The sequence below is a fragment of the Diadema antillarum genome, unplaced genomic scaffold (assembly GCF_040938485.1).
Source record: "Diadema antillarum isolate AM-2024a unplaced genomic scaffold, OU_Dant_1.0 seq00000956_RagTag, whole genome shotgun sequence".
NCBI classification, from domain to species: Eukaryota; Metazoa; Echinodermata; class Echinoidea; order Diadematoida; family Diadematidae; genus Diadema; species Diadema antillarum.
In genome coordinates this window covers 154,480-170,672 of record NW_027271804.1, presented here as the reverse complement: position 1 = coordinate 170,672, position 16,193 = coordinate 154,480, and the positions used below count along the sequence as shown (strand labels likewise).

At 40.2% G+C, this 16,193-nt stretch overlaps 1 long non-coding RNA gene across 1 annotated transcript in view; it reads left to right on the top strand.

Annotated features, from left to right (window-relative positions):
• The window catches only part of LOC139741842 (uncharacterized), a 39,211-nt gene extending 28,746 nt beyond the window's left edge, over positions 1-10,465 (top strand). Inside the window, exon 3 of the long non-coding RNA XR_011711643.1 lies at positions 10,224-10,465. This is a non-coding gene — a long non-coding RNA (uncharacterized lncRNA). The remainder of the gene's footprint in view (positions 1-10,223) is intronic.
• Positions 10,466-16,193: the final 5,728 nt, after the last annotated feature.

The window sequence follows — 16,193 nt, the reverse complement described above, 5'->3', positions numbered from 1 at the left end:
TTCTGATGGAATTTGAGGGACTATATTTCATTGGGTACGTGTACGGAAAATAGGGGATTTTTTTGAGTGACAAGAACTCGTAGTCTGGCTTTGCGGACCCTTGGACAGAATGCGAGCAGAAGAACCCACCCTGAAAATTTGATGGATGAAAGGGTATATCTCACTTATCCAGGTTAGTGAAGCTGAAACACCTCATTTCTCCCAGCTATTTTACAGAATTTTTTGAAATTTGAATTTTAACACACGTCTCTATGGGGAATTATTTACCCGTGTGAGCTTAGAGGGAGGGGAAATAAAAGACTGCAGCCTAGATGTAAGACTAACCCCTCCTGGCATTGGACCCAGGTTTTGATTTCCCTGAAGTATGACAAGCCATCCGTCATTTAGCTGAGAGGTCTGAGGTTTTCCTAGAAACCTCAATAACAGGCATCTCTCTGGTATCACTTGCGTTGTTTATGAGATGATGCGACTGGTCTATGGATTGCTTTCTACTCTGAGTAAGGAATAATGTTGAAGATATGTGCAATGCAATAATGACGAACGATAATAAGAAGTAATTTATTAATAGGTGATGAGGTACTGTGTTTATTCCCTAAAGTACATTAAAGATGATGCTGAAATGATGATAATGTTAAAAGTGATCATGATAATGAGTACAACAAATATTGCTGGTGCCATAATCATCATCGTCATTATTCTTATAATAGAAAAGTGTTATTAATAGTTTCGTGCTATCATCTTACATCTCCTGGAAAGATAAAACTGATGAAATGCAGTGCCGCAGTTATAAGATGTTTAGAGTGGAAACTCGACAGCCTCAAAAAAAAAAAAAAAAAGGTAGGATACAAAATGACAGACTTAACCAATGAGAATATCAACAAAGCATATTATGCAATCCTACATTTAATATGTATTAGAGATAGAGATTGCAAAAGAAGCTCTGTGTTGGCTCAGTTTCAGAACTTGTCCAACTGAGCTGGCTGAGCTGTATGATGTTCAAATGCATGAAAAAGCATCCAAGCATGCAAAAGTTTGGGCAGTTATGCTGTTACAAATCATCAAGAAATACACATTTGTACCGTCATATGACCAAATACTACCATGCTTATAAACCATTTTCTGAATGGTTTATTCTAACACTACTGTCCGCGAGAAATGTTGACAATTGTGAGTAACCGCATTCTTTACATTGATTGTAAAGAATAGGGTCACTCGCAAATTTCCTCTTGTTTTAATTGTTAACAATTACTTTCAAACCGTTTGTCATTGTTTGTTTTATATTTGAACACAATATCAGAGACTATGTAGGGCCTTACAGCTCAGTTTGTCCAATTGGGAGCAGTGATTTAAAAAATGTATGAGGTATCCCATTTGATGCAAATGTGTAGGTCAGTTGTATCACAAAACATCCTATCACATATAAAGAATTTTGCAGTAAAGCTGCAAATATAAAGGAGATGTCGCTATTTTTCTTTGTAAACCATAACTGTAGATGGTTTCTTCTAGAAACAATTTTATTATAACTATTGTTCACATTTTGTACGTTAACAATACTTAAAATTGATGATACTGATTTTTAGCATTTTACACTGGTTGTCTCTGTCCCTAACTCACATTTTTAGAAGAATTTTGAAGCACTAAAGCTGGGTTTTTGTTTCGTCTGCAAAGGGTAAATAATGCCTTTAAAGACCCACTAGTGTGGGGATACTGTGAGTGGTAAGACTGGCCGGGCTTGGAGATATCCAAGAAACCCAGTAACAAATAGTATACTTTTTTATCACTGATCTCTGTGTAAGTGCACACACAGCCGAAGAATCTCAACAGGAGACGACTGTTGCCAGTGAGCATATTCTTTGAGGCATACATTCGCTATTCGTGGTTTTGAGTGTACCCTGGTGGGTGGCATATGAAGTTCAATTGAATCAGGGCACCCATGTTTCCCCATGCCATCAAGTGGCATTCTGTTATTCCAGATATTTTTGTTGTATGGAAACATATCCTTGCTCATCTGAACTATGTATGTTTCAGTCCTAACCAAAATTGTGGAGGAGGACACACGGCAAGCTGTGACGGAAATGATCAGAATTGAAACAAAAAATGTGCGCATTGCCTCGGCGATCCTGTACTTCTTTTCTAATGGGAATCTCTGGCATGATTTCATCCACTCATTGATACTGAGGAATTCACAATCATTTTCTGAGAAGGGGATGCATTTCCAAGGAATGACGTCCAACTACCGTCTTACCAGACCAGCCATGATGTACTTGCGTAGTTTTGAGTTATCGAGTTTCAAGTTGAGTAAAAAGGATATGTGATCTTCCTTCCTTCTGTCTGCATGTGTATCTGTTTGTTTGTCTTTCGGGTTGTCCGTCTCCTTTGCTGTCAGGATTCTTTCTTCTTTTTTTTAAAGACCAATTGACATGAGATTTGATAGAGGAGTTGGACATATATTTTTGATCAGGATAGACCCCTTAGAATTCATGGTGCCCAAGCAGATTGGTAGAGGGTCATCTTGAGTATCATAGAGATGGATGGGGCAGGATTTTGTAGCCCACACCCAAGGGGTGTGGTCGGCGATGCCATACATGCACTTCTTGGTAGGCATCCCACAGACTTTGTGCCATTTGCCAGGGACACGCCCGTGAAATGGACGGGTGTCGATGGACGGGTATCATCATGCAGATGTGGAGCCCTCATGAATTGATAGGACGTGCAGTTGTTTGAATGTTTGCGGTGATCGCAGTTACCACGGTAGCAAGTGATTAAATACTCCCCTGCTGCCGTGACAACGGGCAATGATTGTGACTTGTCGTCATCGGATGCCTTTCTGACATGGACCACAGGTGTGATCGACTGCTATGAGCTCTTCCAACTCAAATTGCTTCGCACTGAACCTTATGATGACATGCTGTCTGCCGTTCCCTCCCCCCCCCCCCATATCACCGCTATGCTTAAAATAGCATTTCTATAAAAGTAAATGCCAAAGAATGCATAGAAACAAACAAACAGAACAGGATAAGTTGCGTTAATGTGTGACGAGAAGAGTTAGATGTTATGGAATGTTGTCAGTTTCACATGCTCTCCGAGAACAGTGGTATCTGTCATATATGCAAATCATTAGATGAAATGATAATGTCATGAGCTCTTAAGTCTCACGGTGGCTCGCACACAAATCTTCATTAGATTATTATTTGCGCTCTAGACTTAAGAAGAAACAAAAATAAATGTAGTAATGAATTGTTTTGAAGGCATTTTAACCCGTTGAGGACGGACGGATTTTGCTATATAACACACATTTCCCATAGACATCTGCCCGAGTATACTCGGGACTCATTCTGAACGGGTTAATGATTTTGTAATGATGATGCCAAGTGGAGGGGTATACCAGGATCTTCTACAATTGTACTTGCTGAATTGTAGACAAAAAGAATGAATTTATGACCCTTTTGGGTACATATCATTTTACATAGTGCAGTGATGACTTCATTGCACTGTCCAATTTACATTTACACACACCCATTCATAAACACACACACATATATATTATGCATATCATATGCAAATACTTTATGTTGAAAAAAAAAAATAAAATGGACTGATTCTTCCATATAAATGATTGTTTTTTTATCTCTTTACACCAGAATCCTAATTATTTTTTCTTCAGGCATCACAAAAATGTCTTGAATTGCGGTTGTGTGTGTGAATGGACCTTGAGCCTGACAAAGCATACCCAGAATGAGTATACCTTGATTTGAAATTAATACCTCATGACCACAATTTGATGTAACTGATTGTGAGGAATGAGTTCGATATCAGACTTTAAGACTTATGTGTTTTTACAAACAAGTCATTATGTTAGTTTGAAACTCTCACTGTTTCTGGTTGCGATTTCATGTGACATGATACAAATTCCATGAGCAAATCAGAAATATGTGATACCGCAGATCATGTGACCAAGTTTTAAGATGCCAAGTGCAAAACCAGTTTTCATCCTTTTACGCATACTTCCAACAGGATTTCCTCTATTGAAATTTACAAAACTGTGAAAGATGATCTTTCTTTCGATAGTCATGTGCCTCTGCTCAAATGTAATTTGTTTAAATCAGAAGAAACTTTCACTTTTTCTTTCACAATACTCCCGCTGCTAATCTGTCCCGTGTGGCATTGGAAGTGAGACAATTGTGAAGTAAATTAGCAGGGTGTTTTCGGGGGATTTTTTTGTCTCAAAGAATGTGCCTTTGGATCATTTGTGACCCGCTACAACAAAAGGATCCAAAAGTCGAGGGAGGACAGTTTTCTGAAAATGGCATGACATTATTCCCTTACTCTTTGACTGTAATTTCATATATAGCACAACTCATAAAAGTACTCGGTTGCGGAGATATCGATGATTGTATTAGCGCATGTCAGATGGTTGAGGAAAGCAGAGTTTCGAGAAAAACGCCTTCAAAGTTTTGCTTCCGACGCTATCATGATCAAGGGAAGGCGAGACAGTTTTCACCGCTTGACAACAGAAGGCATGCTCCTAGCGACCTCTGCGATGTTCATTCAAGCTTAGCGCCAGCGTTCTACACACGACCAATCAGTAATCAGGATGCCACGCACTGACCAATAAGATCACCCCCTCGGTGCTAGGGGTGGAGTCTAGCTCAGGCGCTAAATCCAAATCTTCGGACACGTTTCTGTTACGTTGAAAGTCGGAAAATCGTGGCCCAGAAAAATGCTGATTTCTTGCCTTTCCTTCGATCATTTAGCTTCAAAATTTCGGCAGGTGATAGACAGAACATTAGACTACAAAACGATGGCAACAACAGAAATTCGATTCTTTTGACCAATTTTGATGATATGACTTCAAACTCGATTTTCTCGGCTTAGCCATCAGCGACTTTAGGATCCTTTTGTTGTAGCGGGTCACATTTGTGTCACATTTTATTTCATCGTTTTACATATGAAATTGCTTGTGGTATGAATACCACATTCTATGTATCTTCCACTCCGAGTGGGGGTCCGCCCACAAGAGCCTTTTGTGTGAGCGTTTCCAAAGCGTTGCAGGATTCCTGGATATATTGCAGGTCGTGACAGCCTTGCAATGCATGGTCTTCGCTCAATATGGCCTCTTTCAAACGATGAATGTACAAGGCGTATGCAGGTGTATACGATGCCTGTATCAAATTATCTGAGCCTTGTAGTGATGCTGTACAGTATGATGTAACAAATCGCGTGGATCAAACTTTAATAGTTTGAAGATTCCAACTTCTGACCTCTCCTATTATTGGGACAGAGGTCTCTCTCTCTGGAGCCGTCCCAAGTTCGAAGTGGTGACTGTACTGTATGTTGCATATGATTGCCAGTGTGTCGTGTTGTCATCCTGCCGAGTTTATGCATTTATAACCAAAAGAAGTGTGAATCCCCCTTTCTTCTCACTAAACAAATTCTATCTATTGTCCAGAAATTTGTCTGAATAAAGGGGGGGGGGGGAGATCGAGTTGTGTTAGTGCACTGTGCAGTGTCAGAGTTCCCAGATGTGTATTTCTTTTGAAATCAAATTTGTGCAGTTCATGCTGGCAAGTCACCTGGAACGAGACTGCCGTGGATCTGTTGGGTTCGTTCATTTGTGTGGCATGATGTGATGCGTGTACCGACAGCAAGCAACAGACCTCATTTTTTTTCTTTCCATCAGTACTTAAATTGACGCCAAGTGACCTTGTAAATACACCCACAATTGTGTCTCACCCCTTCACCTGTGCGCATGAATGATTCTGATCATATAGTGGCGAGATGTGAATAAAAATGGGGAGGGGGGGTAGCGATGTAGAACCCTCGACGTACTGGGTTCAGCTCCCATGAATAGCAAAAGTTTTGTCCTCAGAGTTCAAATGTGACTGACTGTCATGCCTGCAAGTGTGCCAGATGGCCGCATCATTTGAAGAAGTCGGAGAAAAAAACAACATCTTGTCTTTGTATTTAGAGCAGCTGTAAGACAATACATTCATGATCAGTTTATGCCCTCTCTGAAGGTAGTATTAAATTACACCTTGTATGCTGTGCAGTTAAACCCATTCATGTCAAATTTTAAAACCCCATAGATATTGTAGCGGACACACTAGGCTTCTGCACGCAATGGGTTAAACTCTAGATCTTAAACTGCACTTTGTTCATATTATGGCAGACGTGTCCACATGATCTCTATTTGAAACGGCGTAGTCGTCCTGACGTCTATTGTCAATGCGTAGGGATGGCATCATGATCATCGCACACCCATTTTAATCATGACACCATTGCCTTTGTATGGGACTATGCATCTCAGTGCCAGTGTCTTCAGCCCTTAATTATGTACATAAGTTTGTAAAGCTATGTCTGAGTTTGTTAGCACTTCAAGGGTTGGAACAGGAAAGGGGGGGGGGGGGGGTAATGCCAGAAATGAAAGGTACATCGTACCACTTTTTGGATGTTATACCATCAAAGAGGAATGACCTAAATCAGGTGATGTTTGCCAAAGTAAGGGAAATTTTAAGTGAAATGGGATAACCTATTATAAGGGAAGTTATGACCATTGGAAGGCCACCAAGCTTCTTGTAGATGAACTAGTAAGGGCCCTAAAGGCTTGTAATACGGGCTTGAAAAGTCACAGAGAGAGAGAGAGAAAAAAAAAATGATGATTGCATCATATGAAAGTGCTTTCAAAAGTTTGTCAAATTATGTCATGAACAAAAATCCAATTTGGAGGTGAAATTTCACGCTAGTGCCCTCTTGCCGAGCAGGCGTCAATGTATTCAATTTGTCTCTTCATTGCAGACATTCAAGAAATGTATGTGACAACACTGATCTATTTTGATGTAATCTTACTCCAATAAGTACAATAAATTCATCATTTTAATGTTTTTATGCTCTTACAGATTGGTTGCTTATTATAACTGTATCATAATTTGTTCATTTGGTTTTTGATCAGGGCCCATTTCATAAAAAGATGTTAGGATAGCAACTCTTGCTGGAATGGCAACTTTCCATAGCAACAGCCAATCAGGAGGCTGGATTCTTGTCATTACCATGACAATTGCCATTCCAGCAAGAGTCGCTATCATATCATCTTTTTATGAAACAGGACCCTTGTGCACACTTGTAAAGTAGTACTTGTATACAACATGTTTGATGCAGGGCTCCCTGTAATGCTGGCCTATGTGGCTCCAAATGGGACTACCCTGCTTTTTAAGGAAACATAATAAATAAACGATTGGATAGTGAATAGATACAATCCTACTGTGCTGACCTTATAATAGAAATTATTATATTTTGGATCAAAAATTTGTCTTCCAGTGATTTGTTAAAAGAGCTTCACGTGATTTTAGGTATTTTGAACTATTTTAGAGTGTTGGTGTGTTTGACACTCCGTGAAGTACTATTTGCAAAATGACGTCACTTTTATGACGACATTTTGCAAATAGTATATACTATTTGCAAAATGATGTCACAATCACCCTTCTTTACAATCAAGTGTACGTGGTCCGTCCACGTCCGGTCCCGAATTCTAGTGTTCAGGTTTGCAGCGGCCATACGAGCGCTTGGATACATGCGACGGGCAACTCTGGCAGTGCCACGGCTGCTACGTTTTTCAATTTCCGGTCTCTCGCACTGTTGCATATTGCAGGCGCTGCGCTGCCGCCGCAGTGCGGCTAAGCCTAACTGCGACCAGCCCCAACACGCAGTGTTGCAGTGTAACTGTGTACACGGAGCGTCCCGGGGTTAGGCTAAGCCTATAATTATTTTCACTTTTTATTCAAATTTTTGATCCAAAATATAAAACAAATATACTTTGCCTAGTTTCGAGTTTCTTGTTAAAACTATGGGCCTCGGTGATTCCAAACTAGTACTATTCACTTCGGGGCTGCGCCCCTTAGTGAATAGTACTAGTTTGGAGTCACCTCTGCCCATAGTTTTAACAAGAAACTCTCAAGGCCAAGTATATTTGTATACTATATTGTGGGTACTCACTGGTGTCAGAAGTGGAAGGAAGTATGATAATTTTGAAGGAAAGCCTGGTGTTTTGATAGAAATAGCTGGGAAATGTAATGTAGCACTTAACAAAATATCTGCAACAGGTACTTGTGTATAGAATTACAAAAGAGCTCAGGTACAGACGACCAGGTACTTTGTATGTATATGTATATATATGTATTTATATGATATACTTTGGTGAGTCTATTTATTTTTTTATTAATTCTTTTTTTTTTCACAAATCATGACATGCCTGACAATTTCTGGAGTGGTTGAATTCGCTATCGCGGAGTACAGCAATGGATAAGAAATGTATGTATGCACATCGCATTCCTGTCAGTATGCGAGTTAAGAGTTGTGCATGTTGTAAAATTCTTGAAGAGCACCTGACTTGTGAAATTAGCGAAAACAAAAACTCCTTGAAATATAAGGCATATTTGGTACATCTTCTTGTTTGCATCGGTATATACTGTCTGTGCTGTAAGTCTATCAGTTTTTGATAGAGAACTGAAAAACTAATTGTTGAAGTGCCACGCCACATCGCACTCAAGCTGGCTTTATAGAGGAATCCGACAACAGAGCGCTGTAACTTCATGGCGGCCATAACTGGGGGGCGTCCAAATAAAAACAAAAGCACTTTCAATGGATGAATGTAATGAGCCAGGTGCATTGCTAGACCTGTTTTAATTTTTCTTTCTGTATGTAGGTCCTATTCTCGGTGTTTGTCCATCTGTATATGTATGAGTGGCTGTGTGTGTATACATGTATATGGGTGCTTGTGAGTGTATGTCAACGTTTTCTGTGAAAATGGTTTTGCATTTCATACTTTCACTGCAAAAATCAATCATCAAAGTACTATCCCATAATTGTGAGGTAATTGAATTAGCATGCATTGATCATTAAGAGATGAATCAGTAAATTGAGAAAAAGAAACACACACACACTCACCAAACACAGACAAAATGCAGATAGACACAAGATTTTCAGGCCAACCCGATAAATTCTTTTTTCTTTTTTTCTTTTTTGGCGCCATATGTACTTGTACCTTGAGCATCACCGGTACATGTCAGACATTCACCATTTACAATTACAGCAAAGCCAGCCACCTTCCATAAGCCGTTTATCAATCATTCATAGGGTATACATTTTGATTGGGTTTCTGCCATAATTGCCTCTCGGAGGTATTGTAGATGTTAAAAATTCCCTTTCTCCTCACCAACTCCAGCTATTAACAACAATGTGAAACAAACCGAATTGGCGAGAAGCAAAGGCTTCTTCCTGTGTCCCCCCCCCCCCCCCCCCCCACTCCACGGAAACTATCCATGCGTCAAACGGCGCACCTCGCAGCCCCCTGCCCTTCCTCGGCAGAATAGGCAAATGCCCGTTTGCAAGGTCACATGTTCCCGTCGCTAATCTGTCTAATTGTCCAGCGTGAGCGAGCCGCACCGCTGAGCAGTACTTGGCGCACGCGGGTCTGGCATGTGCGGGCTTGCTCCGAGAGGACCGGAGCGTTTATACATATATCATGCATTGCGTGGGCCTTTCAAAGAGCAGTTGTCACTCGGCTGCCGCAAACTCCGGCAGCATGTTCTCTTCATCTCCCCCTCCGTCTCATTCAGCTGCTATCCCCATACTCTCTGCCAAGGTTATTACCACATTAATGATTTATTCACCTCTGGGCGGCCATGTTTGAAATTAGACTCGTCAAAATTTACCCCTCCCTACCCCCCCCCCCCCAAAAAAATAAATGTTCAACAATGTCGCGGGGCAAATGTATGTGTTCTCACTGGCAATTTTCCATCCCTTCTGCCAATTGGTGGCTGAAAATTGGGCCATTGCAGCGTGCCTGAATCGTTTCCCTTGTTTCTGTGAATGCAGCCGTGTCATTTTTTTTCACTTTACTTTTTTTTCTTGTTGTTGAGTGTGTGTTATGTGCGCGTGTATTTGATTATTCATGAATGCATTCGAGCCCGTCGCGCCATTGTGCAGGGCAGCGTTGCAGAGGACATGATTTCGCCTTGGCTCGGATACCAAAAGTGCAATGTATGCATGCGTACATCAGTCTAGATAACACCGAGTATACTGCCTAACTTGAGTTTAGAGCAGTACGTCGTTTATCCAATGTGTCTGTATGCCTCATTGACAGTTATTTTATGCATTCGTAGGATTCTTTTCATAATGTTTGATGCCAGCTTGTTTCTGCTCTTCCTTACCCCTTCTTTCTGCTCCAGGAGTGGCCCGACAGCAAGCTTTGTGCATATCGGCCCACCAGTGGAGGCGCCTCTTTGCGACACCGCACTCGAGAGGAGCAGGTCGAAGCGCTTCTGAGGGACGTCAAGCCACGGACAGGTGATCGGAAGACGGGTCGAACCAGGACCAAGGTTTGTGCACCCGTTTTGTTTCCCTACAGCGTGGTTGAACCGATTCGAATTTTACAATTTGTTCACGCATCATTTTGATGACGAAGACTTTGTCCCTGCTCGATTTCCAGTTTTAGGCAACACTGATGAAGTGGAAATTCAGTCCTGTATTCACCAGGTTTTATCTGTGTGAATGCAATCATCTATCCCATTCTGCCTGCATACAGTATATTTTTGAAGTGTGAAGTAACAGTATCTCAATTGTGTGACATAGCCATAATGACTAGAATTTTTTTTTTGAGCGTGCCACAAATGCCACAAAATGTCATGATTTCTCCAAAGCAACCGCATATCAGCAGACCTCCCAACCATTCTGACTTTGGAGGAAAGAATCTGAATTTTGACCATTCCCAGCTTTTCTTTAAGTCAGAGTTTCCTATTTTTCTTAGTAATTTTTGCTACACACTCCAGCAGAAGCTGTTCCTTCTTTCCTACTTTTGAGCCGAATCATTTCTGTTTTTTCAGTCAGGGGGTTGAGAGATCTGTGTCAGGGTTTGTCGTAGTGTAGTTCCGGGGAGTCTGAGGCATTTGATGTTCTGACGGGGTCCACTTCTGTTGGAGATTCCCGAACGCATCAGCGTGTGAGTGCTTCTGAAAAGCTTTTGGTCTCACCCAGAAAGGTAGAACTAGCAGCGGAGAACATCACTCTAAAACTAGTGCCAGTGCGAGTGATATGGAAGCACCAGCGTCGTTGAGAGTGCGAGAATTTGAACCGGGGCAACTTCTCGTTAAACCTTCTGCAGTTTCAATTATGACAATTTTTTTAGGGACAGGCAATTCAAGCAGGGCTTGACATGAGCCTTCAAGTTCCTTTTGGTTTCAGTATTGTATGTATATTGTCGTAGACAGAGTCTTCTGGATCTAAAAGGAAAAGAAAATGCAGACAAGACAAAAACTCATCGTTAAAAGAGACAGTGGCGCCATGCCCAAGTGTCATCAGAGGGTAAATGTTTTGTAATCTGTATTGTTTTGAATAGGATTATAACCATTTTTGTTTTCATCGTCGTCATAATGGCAATGGGCAAGGGTAAAATACAAATTGTAGGAGGTAAAGTAGGCGTTCATTATGTACCTTCATAATACCATTCAGGCATACAGTTGCTAAATTGTTATATCATGTACAGTACATGTATATGCCAAATATTTAGGGGATCTATTTTTGTTTTGTGTGTGTGTGTGTGTGTGTGTGTGTGTGTGTGTGTGTGTGTGTGTGTGTGTGTGAGAGAGAGAATCGGGACTTCCTGACAATTTCATGAGATTGTGGTGTACAGTACTGAACAGAGAAATGTATGCATGCATGACACATTAAAGGGGAAGGCTAGTAACTGATCAGTGGGAATCAGTGGAAATGCTGGGAGATGATTGTTCCCATCCTTATGGGATTTATTCAAGAGTTAATTGTATATCTATTGTTGTGTGAAAATGATTTGCTTCAGAATGGTCTCATATTCAAGTAATGTGCAGTTTAATGCTTCCAAGTTAGCGTCCCTGGTCAGTGACGGAGCATTAATCTGCACATTACTTGAATATGAGACCGTTCTGAAGCAAATCATTTTCACACAAGAATAGATATACAATGTACTCTTGAATAAATCCCATAAGGATGGGAACAATCATCTCCCAGCATTTCCACTGATTCCCACTGATCAGTTACTAGCCTTCCCCTTTAATGTTGGGATCAGAGGAAATATTTATGTGTGCTTGTACTTTTACATTCATGAATATCACTCAGCTCACGAAATTTGTGAAAATAAAAGCCTCGCAAAATGTTCAGCATATATACAACTTACACTATCTCTTTATTATTACAAAAGATGTGATAGATATGTACACACAGACCAACGTGTTTTCACCCTCTGCCTACAGTAACTGAGTACATATTTATTTATTTATTTATTTATTTTTTGCTGACAAGGCCATGTGAGACATTAACGTATTGTGATCATTTTGAATATAATTATTATTTGTAGTAGTTGTAATATTATTATTATTGCAAGTAGTATTATCAGTGTTATCATTATCATCATCATCATTATTATCACCATCAGAGACCCCAACTCTCCCGCTTGAGATTTAATTTCTCCTGCCCTGGCTCTGTGTCTCCCGCTTGAAATGATATCTTACTTATTGCCATCGTATGTTTAAAAATAGGCCTTAGATAGTACGAGAGAGCATCTAGAACCCTAGAGCTTCCAGGGCCCTGTACCCCGTGATGTGCGCTTTGCGCACATCAAGTTGGAGTCTCCCGTTTGCTAGGGGTTTCAGGCAGGAGAATCTCCAGATCAGAAGGTGCTTGGGGTTGGAGTCTCTGCACCATTCATCATCGTCATCACCATCATTACCTCCATTAAGGAAGGGGGCCATATTTTTGTTGGTGTTCGTTTGTCTGCTTGCAGAATGACTCAAAAAGTTGTGAATGGATTTCGATGAAACTTACAGGAAAAGTAGATAATGCCACAAGGAACTGATGATTAAATTTTGGTAGTGATCAGAGCATTTTAAAGAATTTTTGAAAGATTTTAAAAAAATGTTTTGACAAATAGGGTCAATGAACTTGGGAGTTCAAGCTGCGTTTACATGAATTTGATGTTTGCATACGCACATTAAAACTTGTGCTCTGCTCGGTTGAGGCGCTGCACAGCTGGAAGCTGTTGATGTACACGAAAGGCTGCTATATTGGGAAGTAGGGTTATTTTTGGCATGCGTGTTTGGGTGGAAATGAGCTGCTTGGCGGAGGGTTGTATTTCCGAGTGCTTTTGTAGTTATTACTGTATTCGTTAGCATTATTATTGCTGCTGTTTCATACCCACTCATATATCTTAGCATTTCTGTGCTATACATGCTCCCAGCAACGCTCTGTGAGATGTGTGGAAATTCACATTCTCAACCAATCAGAATTAGACTTCAAACAGTTTCTCATAACTAGTATTGCGCCACCAAAACTCGGTAAGAGTTATGTGTGTTTTATCTTGCGTCAGAATTTTCCCAGAATCAACTATTGTTTCTGTCTGTGGAAACATTTAAGACTGTTGCACTGGTATATCCCAGCAGTTGGAAATGAGCATCATATCATCAGCTTTTTTTTTTCTTTTTTTTCTTTTGCTGATTGGTTTCTCAGAAGCTTGGTTCACCCGAAATAAAACAGAACAAAGCAGAGCAAACTGTATCTCGCTTTGGTTTGGATTACTAAGAGTCCACGTATGAAGTGCCTAGTGAGAATGTGGGTGGTTTCATGGTGCGTTGGAAATTCCTCGATGGCCTAATAGGAACGAACAAGTGTGCACACCCCCACATCGGTACAGCTGTGTACGTACATCTGCGCCTACTAAGGGAAGCTTGAACGAGAAGCGCGGAAAACACTGAGACGTGATGTCCAGTAGATAGTCACTTCGGCCAGTGGTCCATTTCCAAGTGGACTTAATTGACCCTCCTCTACCTTTTCACATTGTTTGGTAAGTCAGGTTTCGGCAGCTGATGTCTTCATTTTAGTGTGTGAACTTTATTATGAAAAACGTTCTCTCTGTTGTGCAGTATGAGGCAGGTAAAATATTTTGGGAAAGAAGTTTTTTTACGGGCGAGATCAGACCTTGCTCATGTCAGAATGCTCTACGTGGGTGCACTAGGACAAATTCTGATCTTAGTTTGTTTTTTTCCCCTTCATTATTTGAGGAGCTCACTGTAGGTGGTAAAAATGTAACTGGATAGATAATATCATGCTAAAGTGCATTCATGATAAAAGATAAAGCAGCTCTTCAATGATAAATCAGTGTATTATGGGTTCGAGATCTTACTATGTGATTGCAGCATTTCTCTTGATGACCATCATAAGGCAAAGGTTCTGATAGGTTTGACCAAACACAATGTCTTGGTAGGTGAAGTTCAGCCAAGAAGACAACGTGAATGGCAAAATGTTCACCGTCATATACTGGTACCGCAAATTAATCACCCCTAAATGGTTGAAGTACCTTTAAATGCTTATCACAAACCTGTATCTAATGTAATGTGTTCCTTTTTTTTCTGTTGATTTATTGCTGCTAGTAGACACTTTCTATAATAAATGGAATTGTTTATAAACATTCTGAGACAGCTTTTAAAAAAAGACCTTTTAAAAGAAATCAAACTTTTTAAAAATATTCAATATTTCATCTCTAATTTGAGTGTGTATTTGTGTTAGTGTGTGTGTGTGTGTGTGTGTTTGTGTTTGTGTGTTTGTTTGCGTGTTTGTTTGTTTTTATGGTTTTGTGGTCTTTCTATGCTTTTCTAAGATGATATGAAAAGGGAAAGGAGATCCTGGTTTGCAATGTCCCATCACCAGCTTTTTGTGTGTGTGCTAAAATATGTCGTCTTCTCTGTCTCTTTATTTTAAACTGTGAGAGCATACTAGTACAATGACCTCTCAATATAGTTAAATGTTCATATAGTGTTCCTTAACTTCAAGTTGAGCTATTAACTTCGATGATAAACTCTTGCCCCCTAAATTTTGATGAGCGTCTACATGATGAAGCTAATTATCGATGGTAAATAATCGTTGATGATAAGCTCTTGCTCCTTTAAACTAAGAGCAAGCTTGAAGAGTCCCACTGGATGATTAAACCACAAAACCAGAAGTTTTACAATGACCCCAAGTTGACCTGGAAGCTATACTGTATTAAAGAGGATGGGGGTCACAGAGAGGTCAAGCTTACTTTCATGTTTGTTGATTATTGTGTCCATACAATTCTTAACTACAAATGGAGACCCCTCTCCCCACATCTCGTGGATGGAGCGTAAACCCTGAGAAATCTCGTGGTTCTTATCACCGAATGATTGTTAAGTTAGCTAACTTTTAAGTGTTTCTACACAGAACTTTAAATGAGCTTATTACTGAAGTTAGCTCAATTTGAAGTTAAATATAAACATTGTGTGAACATAATTTATATCTCCCCTCCATTATATCCAATTAAATATCTTGACTAATGCTGGTACCGTTGAATCTTTACAACAACAAAAAAAGAATCATCATGGAGAGGGAATAAAAAAAGATCCCAAGGGTGATCGAGTCATTACTTTGTTTACATCTTTGTACCATTGTGCTCTTTGACTCGTCTTCTTCTCTGTGACCATTTTTTTTCTTCCAAGGAGAAACTGCCAGCCAGCAATATTTATATTTTATGTGCAGCTTCATCGGTCCTGCATATGTTTGTTTGTTTTTAAATGAATTAACAAATTTGCAGATTTATATTGTAGCTGTTTACATTTCTTAGCAAGAATATACACTCAATGAATTGATTTTCATTAAATAGTATCTGAATACAAAATCACAGCAGATCGAGGCAACACGTGCTTGCCTCTTTCTTGAATCTTCTCTATCATTTCTCCTGTCTATATTTCTCCCCCCCCCCATCCCACCCCCCCCCCCCCCCCCATCCCACCCCCATCTCTTTGGTGTGTTTTGGGGCGGTTTAGCTCAGAAATTGTTGGAAGAATGAACTGTTAGATATGTTAAAGGCAAGTTGAAGTAGAAACAGGCTGGTCAATTATTAGAATGTCAAGACCCCAGTAAAATGTCTACAAACTCATCAAATGTACCAGGTTCATCCCGTTTTGGGTCCACAAATGGCTTTGAGCTTTTTCTGATTACTTAATAACAGGCTGTTTAAATGCCTTTCATTGGTCCCTTTGCTGTTTTCCCCTTTCCCCATTTCTTAATTCAGGGAAACTGGAAATATTCTTCCCTTTGAATGTGTTTGTAAAAAAAAAAAGATGAAAGCAAAGGCTGTTTTCCATGTGTGCCAGGATGGC